This window comes from Mustela erminea, chromosome 12 (assembly GCF_009829155.1).
Source record: "Mustela erminea isolate mMusErm1 chromosome 12, mMusErm1.Pri, whole genome shotgun sequence".
In the NCBI taxonomy this organism is placed as follows: domain Eukaryota; kingdom Metazoa; phylum Chordata; class Mammalia; order Carnivora; family Mustelidae; genus Mustela; species Mustela erminea.
The window spans coordinates 91,408,650-91,419,657 of NC_045625.1; the positions used below are offsets into that span (position 1 = coordinate 91,408,650).

An 11,008-nucleotide genomic window follows, 5' to 3' on the forward strand; every position below is an offset into this window, starting at 1 on the left:
AGTTCCGGAATGCCTTCACTGTGACAATGTGGGGGACAACACTGGGTCAATTATTCACACTCTTAAAACAGATGGCGTGTTTCCAAGGATCACCGATGGGTTGCTTCATTTTTTATATAATCTGCGTGCTTCTGCTGTTGGTGCTCGACCCCAAGGTCCCACGACCCGCCTGAGCTCTGCTGCTGCATGGGGTGGGCGGCTGGGGCTCCCATCCAGCATCACGGGGACGTCCCCGCAGGCAGGTGCACCCTGGAAGGGCAGAGGCCTCTGCAATCATGGGGCAAGCCTGCCTCTCTCGCGTGGAGGACAATTCTGGGCGTCCTCTGGGGCCTGGGCCCCCTTACCTACATGGTGACTTGCCCACAGATGTGACTCCTTTTTCCTCCTCACTTGTGCTTCCCGGAATCGTCTTTCCGAAAAACTCCTGCTTGCAGAGGGACCCAGACCAAGACAGCTGCTTTGTTCCGGGGAGGACCCAGGCAGCTCTCAAAGTGTGTATAACATATTAATCGTCATGCGGCCGCACGGGGGAAACCCCGACTTACGTTTGATATCCTCTCTTCACGTGCCTGTCCACTGCTTCTCCAGTGTCTGTAAAAACTGTGTGCGTGCGTGTGTGAGGCTGTGTGTGATGGTAACCATGTAGTTAAGGTGGGGTCTGACGGCTCGACTGGCCAAGTCACACGTGCGTGTGCCCAGCTTCTTTGATGATCGGGACAAGCGGACACAGATGTCGTCCTGAGTTACAGGGCTTCGGAGGGTAAACCTGTGCCCCGGGTGCCGGGTAGGGGGTGCGGTACGCGAGGAAGGAGGCTAGAAATGATGCAAACAGCGATCAGACCTGGCATAGAAGGTCGGGCAAAAGCCCCAGAGATGCGTGGACACCGCTCGGGTGAACACTGACAGAGTGTGCTGAGGTTTGTAGTCGTCACAGGGCCTGTGGAAGGGCTTCCCCTGCTGCTTATTTAAAATGCTCAAGGCCAACAGACACCGTCGTCCACGATTTTAATTGTTCGGAAGCGTTTGGGTTTGCAGTCTGTTTCAAGTCGTGGGGACACGTGCTGTTTCTTAGAACATCTTTGATGCACCAGCCGGAGAGTGGTTGAGTGTCTAGGGCGGTGGTTCTCCAAGTCCCGTCCCAGGACCCGCAGCCTCAGCGCCGCCTGCGAGCACTGGGAACGCCATCTCCCCTGTTCGCCCCAGACGCGCGGACTCAGAAACCCAGCAAGTGTGTTTCAGTGAGCCCACAGGGGTCCGGCGCCCGCCTGGGCTGGAGAGCCCAGGGCGCCACGGAGGCCGTCGATCGGCGTGTGCATGGAAACGGTGGTCACATAAGGTACCCAAATCAGCGGATGGTTCTCTCAGCGCACCAAGGCTCTTGGACGTTAAGGGGTCTCCCCGTGCCCGTCTGGGGTGGCCCCCTCCAGCCTGTGGTCCAGTTAGCCCTCATGGCGTTTGTCCTTCTGCTGTAGAGCACAGGACGGAGGATGGACCCCAGCCGGTTCGTCCCCTGACTGCCCGGGAGGGCGGGGGCTGCAGGGATCAGACACCTTCCGGCCTCGGTCCCTCCCAACCTCCCTCACCCCGTTCTGAGCACGGTGAGTCCTTCTTCGGCCTCAGCACCTTGTGGGGGCGGCGACCACTCTGGGAAGTCAGGGACATACTGTGTGTGAGGTTGTGCAGCTGAGCTCCGAGTGCGTGCACGTGTGCAGCGGGTGTGCACGGGTGTGAGGCACGTGATGTGGCACACGGCTTGTGTCCGGTGTGTGTTTTAAACCCCGTGTCCTTGCAGAGGTGCCACTGGGTGGACGGTATGAGGGACGACCCAGGACGGTAGAGGACATAGCGGTTTGGGGGTCATGATTTTGTGACCGTGGCACACTCCCAGAGGACGCCCTGCAGAGTGACACGGTCCCCAGGGGAGTGGCCTGTGCCCCAGGCAGATGTGCTTCTGTCCTCAGTTGGGGGCCGGGGTGGGTGCTGGTCCGGACGTCCGTCTGCACCCGCAGTGTCCCTGAGACCCGGACGTGGCCCGTGTAGCGGGGGGCGGAGACCGACGGCCAGCCCGGGGCCAGGGCCGGGCAGATCTGGGAATACGAAGAGGTGCTCTTCCCTGCCCGTCTGAGAGGGGGTGGAGCCTTCTCCTGCCAGCTCTGGTTGGTTCTCAGGCCCTGGTCTTCCTGGTGGCCGTGAACCGGTCCCGCTTCTCTGCACACAGGTTCACAGTCTCTCTGTCCCCTCTTGTCCCGGTCTTCAGACAGAACGCTGCAGACTCGGCTGGCGTGGGGAGGCCCATCGCCACGGCGAACCGCGCCCTCTGAGAGGTGCTGTGGCTTCCCGCGCGGGTCCCTGCAGGTTGGTGGGACACAGCCCTAATCCCCAGGGCCAGGGTATCTGGAAGAGGGCGGGCACCCCAGCCAGTCTCCTTGGAGCTCAGGAACACGGGCCGCCCGCTGGGTTTGTGCAGGAGACACTGGGCCCGTTAGCAATTTCCTTATTGATTCTCACACTTAAACATTAGAGAAACGAACTCTCTGCCACATTTGTGGCAGAACTCTATTTTTGGCCTGCCCTTGGTCTTCTAAGTGGCTTGGGTGTACTTCGCCTGCCTGTTAGCACCCGCCAGAGGTCAGCCTTGCTTTCCCTGCACGGCCCTTCCCTGCTCTGGTCCTTGCCCAGCCTTGCCCCACGTGGAAGCCGGTTATCACCGCCTCCAACCGTCTCATGCTTCGGCTCATAGAAAACGAGGTTTGTTTCGGTGAGTGCATCTCAAGTCAGAGCTTAGACCGATCTTCCCCAGACCACGTGGCCGACAGCTCCGCGTTATTTGTGGAACAATCCATTCTTCATTCATCCCTTTACTGTCTCTTTCTCCCCCGAATTCAGCTTTCTCGAGGCATAACGTACACACCACACAGCTCACCCACGTCGAGCACAACACTTGGTGCGTGCCGGTAAGTCGGTGGAGTTAGGCAACCCTCACCACGAGCCTCCCTGTGTCCCGACGGCCCGCTCCCCCAGGCGGCCATGCTCTCGGTGCGCGCCGGTCCTCCTCTCTGGGCATCTCACGCCCGCGCAGTCACGCCCCCCGCTGCCCTCCGCTCCTGACCTCTATCACGGAACGTAACATTTTTTAGGTTTATCTGCGTGGTAGCGGTCGGTCCCTTTCAAACGTGGCGCAATACCCCCCCCCCCCGCCCCCGCGAAAGATAACCCTGATTTATCTCTTCATCACCTGGCGGGCAGGTGCGTCCGTTCTGCCTTCTGGCCGAGCGCGCTGCCGTGCATGGTCACGTGCACACCTGCCTGCGGTCGGATCTTCTGGTATCTCTGGGGCCCGTTCCCAGGGGTGAAATTCCAGGGTGGGATGTTGAGTTCATGTTTCACTTCTCCTGGGAGCTGCCAAGCCGTGCTCCCCACATCGGGGCTGTTGGTCTTCCCTGCGCGGCACGTGGGGTCCTCCCCAGCACCCGCCGCAGTGTGCCTTTTGGAACACGTTGGCTCCTGTTCCTCCTTCATATTTCCCGTGGGCGTACACGTGCCTGTAGCTCAGGTGATGCTCGACCGTGGGCGTAGCAGGGCGACGCCCACGGCCCCCTCCCCACTCTGTGTGCTCTTGTCTCGGCCACGGTGCCTCTCGTGGGAGGTTATTTCCCTTAAAAGATAAAGACATGGTAAAGTATTTCTTTGTCATCCCTTGCCTGATGCCTAAAAACACAATTTGAATTCAGAGCCAAGTACATGGTGACTCTGAGCCTTGAGCAAGCTTCTGTGGGTGTTGGAGAGGTTAGAACTATCCACGTCCTTGAGACCCCGGAGGGGCAAAGCTGCAGCGTCCTTTTGGACACGGGGCCAGAGTAAGACGCTTGTCCCTGTTAATCATTCGAGTGCTTTGTTCTGCGACCTTTAGCCCAGCTTCGGAGCTGCCTGCGAGGACATAGGGCTGCTCCAAACAGCCCCTGGGAGCCTGGTGTGGGTGCGGAGATGCGGGGCGCCCTGTCCGCTTGCTGCCCCGGCCACATCCAGCCCACGCGCCTCCCTGGGGCTCACGGTGTCCTTGAAAACACCGTTTTCCCAGGGAGGAACGTCTTGTTCCCTGCGACCTCCCCTTCCACAGACCGTGTGCCACCTGACTTCAAGAGCCAGGCGCAAGGGCAGAGAGCACCCTGCTCGGGTGAGTGTCCCCCGGTCACTGCCACTCGCTGAGACACGTGGGCGTCTGTCATGCGGCAGGCTTGCGAGGACCAGGCGCAGCGGTCATGAGCTGGCTTGTCGGACGTCGTCAGCCGCCCTGTGGTTCCGGAAAGACCTTGCGAAGACCAGCGGGGCACCTCAGTGGGGGAGAGGAGGCAACTCTGGGCGCTCCACCTGCGTGGCCCGTGCAGGAAGCCCGGGGGGACTGCACAGAGCGGGGTGGCCCCTTCTCTTTCCAGAACTTCCCGAAGCTTTACCAACGACCAAGAACCTTTTTTTCTTTTAAAAAGTACAGCTTTCATGTCATCAGCTTCTACTTATAACAATAAACTGCTCCATCCCTGGTTGAGGGATTTTTTAAAAAAGACTTTATTTATTTATTTGACAGAGATCACAAGTAGGCAGAGAGGCAGGCAGAGAGAGAGAGGGAAGCAGGCTCCCTGCCAAGCAGAGAGCCCGATGCAGGGCTTGATCCCAGGACCCTGAGATCATGACCAGAGAGGAAGGCAGAGGCTTAACCCTCTGAGCCACCCAGGCGCCCCTGGTTGAGGGATTTTTAAAAGTTAAGTATTGTACTGGTGACGCTTGAACCACGTGGGTTTAAACTGTGTGGGTCCGTTCGTACACGGAATTGTCTGGAAACGTGCAGGACGTCCTGTAAATGTGTTTTCTCCTCTGAGTCTCCTGATACCATTCTCTTCCCACCAGCTCACTCACTGTAAGAGCGCTCATTCATCGATGGTTTCTGTTCATCAGTGAGGCTTCTGGTCCACCATACGCTGCTCCTAGTTGAGTTCTGGGGAGGCCGAAAGTGGATTTTTGACCACGGGGTGTTTGACCACGTGCAGTTCCCCAGGCCCTGGGTGGCTCAGTATTTTCCCATTTTTCTATTGCACAATGTGAGACACCTTCAGAAAAGTTCAGAAAATGCATTGCTCCTTGTAAATCAGCCCCCCGTGCAAACATCTCCAGCACGGGAAGCTGCACATGGACAGCCTCTGGGCCCCCCTCCCGTGCCCCCTGTTGGCCCCTGGCTCCTGTCACCCTGCAGGAGGCTCCTCCGTCAGTGGCCACCGTCTCAACACTATCTGCAAACACCATCCCTTCCTGCTGCTCGTTTTTGCTTTCTCTGTGGTCCCTACTGATGCCCGGAAGTTCTTAATTTCTCAGTATTTTCTTGGGGGGTTGCTGCTGTGTATGTTTAAGAAGTCCCTGTCTACCCGAGGTCTTGGAGACCGCCTACGTGACTTCTAGGAGCTCTGCGGCTTGGCCCTTTCTGGGTAATCTCCCGGCCGCTGGCAGCGTGTGAAGCAGAGACCCGGTTGGGACTGGGTCCGGCCGCCCCCCGATGGCCCCCCTCCCCGCCGACAAAGACGGGCGTCCGTCTGAGCTCTCTGGGTTGTGCTAACGTCCCCTGGGCTTTGTTGCTGTGACCTCCTCACACATTCTGGCCTCCCTTAGAACAGGTTCTTCCACTGCCCTGAGGTCGCGGCCGCTCTGCTTCCCCGGATTGTAGAACCGGCTCGCGAACCCCGCACACATGCAGGGAAACGTGGCGGGTGGACTCACACCGCATTCACAGATCGTGAGAATTAACGTCTTTGTAATATTGAAACTTTCAGTCCACAAAAGGGGTCTCTCCCTCCACATACCTAGGACGTCTTCAAATCCTTAAAGCTGATTCTTGGCCCTGGGGCTGTGCACACCGGCCTTTCCCTGGGGGGCCGTGCGCTGCCCAGGAGGCACCCCCCCTGCCCCGGCGGTGGGCAGCCCCGTCCCATGGCCTTCTCCCTGCCCCACCCTGATCTGAGCATGAATCCTGACAGTGCAGCAGGAGGACGGGGGCAAATGCCTCCCCCGGCCTCAGTTTCCCCATCTGCAATTTCTCCAGAACATCAGTGCGGCACAGGTGTCGAGGGGTCTGTGACGTGGATGTTTGGGTTCCAGGTGAGAAATCTGGCCTGGGGTCCGTGTGACCTCGTGAAATGGCCCTGGGAATGCTAGTGACTTGTCGTAGAGGCAGAGAGGAGGGAGGTCTTCTCAACACATTTCCACGGTCATGTTTACGGCCCAATTCTGTCCGAGGCTGACTCAGTGTGAGAGACGGAATGCAGAGATGTTAAGTGTTAAGAGAAAACTCTCCAAGTGGGACAGCTGCCCTTGGATGGTCCTCCCGGTGCCAGAGAGGGGCCGGGTCGCCCCGTGCCAGGCTGTCTTCTGAGCCCAGGATGGACCCCGAGCCCCTGGGCAGATGGCCGCACCGCGCCTGGCCTTCTCACAAAACCGGGGAGTGGGTTAGAGAGTGACACGGCAGGGCAGCCAAGGGAAGAGGTGCGGAAGGGCAAGGTGCTGTTTCAAGAGCCCAGGAAGGGCCCAAAGTGAGGCAAGTACGTGCCCTTGAAGCAGAGACCCGAGCCTGCCCCCGAGTCCCCAGTCCTGGGGCGTCTCTCCCAGGAGAGGCTTCCGGCCATAACCCTTCCGCCGCCTGCTGCGGGGGCCGGACGAGGGTGAGGGCACTTCTGTGTGCTGGTGACGACAAGGGCACACTCGGGCCGCTGCTGAGCGCGGACAGTCCGTCTCCCGCCGCAGTTTGTACCGTAAACAAGGGCCCCTTTCCTGGTCGGTTCGGTGCCATGTGTTTTGCAATTTTGTGCGTTTTGTGGGCGACTCTTTGTTTGAAGTTCAAGGACGACGCTTCAAGTCCTGTGTCACGTCCCGGAGCCCCAGAAGGCTGTGATCTGTCGCACAGAGATACACGCGAGCCGGCGCAGCTCCCCGCGGGCGTGAGTGATGGTGCCGTTGGCCTCGAGCCCGAGCTCATGAATCCCAGCAGCCATGAGATCAGGTGTCTTGAAACAGAAACATAAAACGAGGTTGTGCGTCGATCAGCTGAGGAGAGTGTGGCCAGAGCCGCCCAGGCACCTGTTCCAGGCAGCGACGTCCCTGCAGGCATTTGCACAGTCAGCATCCGGGGCGGCGTTAGAGAACACCGCCGTGAAGACACTGAGAACTGACTGTGTTTTCCCGACGTTTTCTCCCTGTATGCAGCTCGCTGGGCATTCCTTACTGATGTCTCTTGAAGATCAGGAGATTTGGATTTTGAGGGAGGCGGTTATCTTGTGCGGTTTTGCTGTCTGTGACCTAAGGAGCCTCTATCTACACCCGAGTGGGGAAGATATTCTGGGTTCTCTTCTAGAAGCCTTACAGTTTCAGTTTTACTTGGTGTTTAGAAGATGTCCCACAGGTACCCCTGTGTGGGTGTGAGGCAGGGTTTGCACTGAAGCAGAAGCTGACCATCCTGTCCTTTTCCGCTGAGCGCAAGGCAGTGGGCACCCCCCGAGGCATGAGGACGTATGACTCCCGTGCACCGGCTGTTACCGGCCTTCTCTGACTACAACCTCTGGGATTCTCCGCAGGGGCCTTGGCAGCTGGGCTGCATCCATACCTCACGGGCAGGTTTTGCCCGCCCCTCCCCATCCTTGGAATAAACGTCCCATGAAGCGGGCCTCGGGTCTGCGAAACATTCAGTTCATGGCTTTAGTTACTCTGCGTTAGGGGAGCGGCACCCTCTTTGCCAGATGTTAACATCTCTCAGACACTTCGTCATGTAGGAATCAAGCTGTAAACTTGTTCGTGGACCTAACTGATATTTATTCATCTCCCACTACGTGCCAGGCACTGCCCTCATTCTGGGGGTCCTCTGGGAGTTCCCATTCTTATGGAAGAAAGAGACACTGAGCAGTGGGTGGTCTGACTCATTATTTGCTGCCATTACAGCAGCAGTAAGTGCTTTGGAGAAGGAGGAGGAGCCCTCTGATTGTCCCATAGGGAAGGCGGGGGAGCTCAGAGGCAGTGGCACCAAAACTGAGCTCTAAAGGGAGATGAGGAAGTAGCTAGATAGGGCAGAGCATGTGCAAAGGTCCTGCGGTGGGAAGGGACTCTGGGCATTAAGGATTGGAGGGCTGAGGGTGAGTGATGGTTGTGGGAGTGGGGAACACTGCAGGAGGTAGGCTCGTGAGGCCAGGGCCACCAGCAGAGGGACATTGATGATGACCAACACGGTCGTCATCAGCCACGCCAAGTTATGGAACCCTTGATGTATGGTTAATGGGACCAACATGCTGAGGTTTTAATTTTAATTAAATAAAATTTGAGCACCACGTTGGATGCTGCTGCCAAGTTGGACAGCGTGGCTTCGAGCGATGGAAAGCAATCAAGAACTGAGAGCAGGCAGATGACAAATCAGATCTGCATCTGTCGCTCCTTATTTGTCCCTGTGGTGCCAATGTGAGCCGTGCGAGGACCGGCGGAAATGTCACCATGGTTACCCAGGGGATAAACGGTGGTTTCCCGAGCTCAGCAATGGGGAGAAATAAATAGATTCAGGGACGTAAGGGGGCAGCGTGGACCTGGCCCACCAGCTAAGCAGCAGGAGGGGCTGTCCAGACCCCTTGCCAGCTGCTGACCACTGGGACCGGGAATCCCCATCCCTTGCTGGGGGGATGCTGGGGTCCAAGGGGATCAGGAGGTTGGGCTCCCAGGCAAGGCTCCGGCTGCAAAATCTCTCACAAAGTCAAGAGGAAGCTGGGTTGTGATGCCTCAGCTTGGGAATGCACATGAGTATAAAAAAAGGACGCTGCCAAACCCGAACTTTCTTCCTATTCCCGGCATTCCTGTGCAGCACGGGCAACCTCCTCCCCACTCTTGGTTGCTGACCTTGCTCCTTATCACAGCAGGGGTCTCCTGAGGTGTTTGGAGTCCTGGTGGCAGCAGCTCTGGGCTCGCAGTGACCAGCGCCCCGGAGGCAAAGAGCTGAGAATAGGAAGAGAACCTGCACTGGGAACCCCCTGTCGAGGTGGTGGGGGGCAGCTTATCTTAATGGTGGACAGCTGGGGCCATCCCGCTGGGACGATCTGAGAATCTGCTGACCCCACTTCAGGATGTCCCGTCCATAGACTCCCAGCTGCCGGCGAGAAAGGTCCCCTGGGGGACAGGCTTTCCTGGCCAGAGGGTGCCCCCGGGGAAGGAAGCGGCTTGGGCAGAGTCTGGAATCGGGGGCAGACTTACCCTGCAGCCTCCAGGCTGCCCTGGTTTTACTGGTGCATTCCTTCCCTTATCCAATTACTCCTTTACAGCCAGCAGGTGTTTGCTTTGAAACAAAGTAGCACGATGAATGCTTCTGATCCATACTGTCAATTACAGGTACTTACCATGTCCCATTTGGTGCATCTGACAGAGTTACACACCTGTAAGACCACCTCCGTGTCCCAGGACATTTCCTTCACCCCCAAAGTCTCCCTGTGTCCGCTTCTAGGAACCCCCCACCCTTCCCCAGACAGTGATGCGTCTGCTTGCCCTCGCTGGCCCCCGTTCTCAACGTGGGTGTCATGGGAAGGGACTCCCTTCAGGATGTCAGAGCATCACCGTGATGCACGGGGGGACGCGGGCCAGTGGTTCATGTCCGTGTGGTCTCTCGTACAGATGGTCCATCTCTCTGTCCGTTTACTAGTGGGTGGACGTACAGGCAGTTTCCATGTTTCTGATGGTTGCAAATAAATGCCTTTAAAAGAGGGTAGTACAATTCTAGAAAGAAAAAAGGATGTTCATTATTTTCTGAAAAAAGGAAATTATGCTCGTATTGGACATAGAAATTAGAAGAAAAGATAAAGAAGTCAACTCAGGGTGACCACAAGGGTATTTTGCTCTGTTTCTCCCTGAACTGGTTCCCCCGCATGTGTGTTTCCACACATAAAATTGTGAAAATTGGGATCATGCTGTAAATGTGATTTTGATTCTTTTCTTTGTTAATGAACACGCATGTCTTGGCGTGGGTTTTCCAGAGAAGCGTTAACACATGCCTGCGGGGGATTGGCTCACACAGTGACGGAGGCTGGGAAGTCCTGAGATCGGCAGCCCAGGGGCTGGAGACTCGGAAGCCGACGGTGTGAGCGGCAGCTCAAACCTGAGTCTGGGGCGGGAGAAGACCGCGTCCCCGCTCAGCAGCCGGCATAGAGGGGCTTACCCCTTTCTGGCCAGTCCGGGCCTCCAGGGATGGGGTGAGTCTCACCCGGACGTGCCCAGAGTCCCGTTGGGCTGCACAGCTGGTGCCCATGGTCCAGCTGGCGGTGACGCCAGCCCCCACGTGGGTCCTCAGCTCTCAGACTTCCGTGGCGCTATCTGGAGCAGTCCCGCTGGCATCAGTGCTGTGGCCCCCAGTTGCCCAGAGGACTCTTCAGACCGAGGGCCATCACACTGTCAAAAGCTTTGTTCTAGAATGTTCTGATGGTGTTTCCATGTCTCCAATGAACACACTTGGTCATCCAAGGAGCGATCTGTGGCTGCACAGATCTTGGAGGGGGCAGGATGGATGTGGGGCACATGCCGACTCAGGCCTCCCCTCCACCTGCCAGGCACTTGACAACCGCCCTGCGTTGTGCCTCCTACTTGGCCACCGTGGGCAGGAGCGGGTGGGCCACTAACTCCTCTGCTAGGCTTGCTGGTGGCCTCTGTCCCCGGCCTCCTCCCATGGGTTCAGGTCCCTGGGGAGATCATTTTGCCACAGCCCTACCATTCCTCGGGCCGCCGTGCTGACCCAGAGCAGCTCTGTGCTTCCAGTGTTGCCTGGCCTGTGGGGAAACCAGGGACCAGATTGCGAAGAGTGTCGGGGGCCAGATGCTGGCTTGAAAAAGCCTCTGTGTGTCCCGCGCTCTGTGGTCACAGCAGTCCTGAAGGTCATAGTCTTCTTCTTTTTTTTTTTTTTTTTTGGTAAATTCTCTTTTCTGCTTCACTAAATCCTGTTTTGTTCCTGGAAGAA

The 11,008-nt window shown here is 57.6% G+C and overlaps 1 long non-coding RNA gene across 1 annotated transcript; it reads left to right on the top strand.

Moving 5' to 3' along the window:
* Positions 1-1,426: 1,426 nt before the first annotated feature.
* On the top strand, positions 1,427-4,519 carry LOC116570938. The gene is made up of 4 exons (XR_004277603.1): positions 1,427-2,355; positions 2,617-2,758; positions 2,887-3,369; positions 4,118-4,519. It is a non-coding gene; the product is annotated as an uncharacterized LOC116570938 (long non-coding RNA).
* The last annotated feature ends 6,489 nt before the right edge of the window (positions 4,520-11,008 follow it).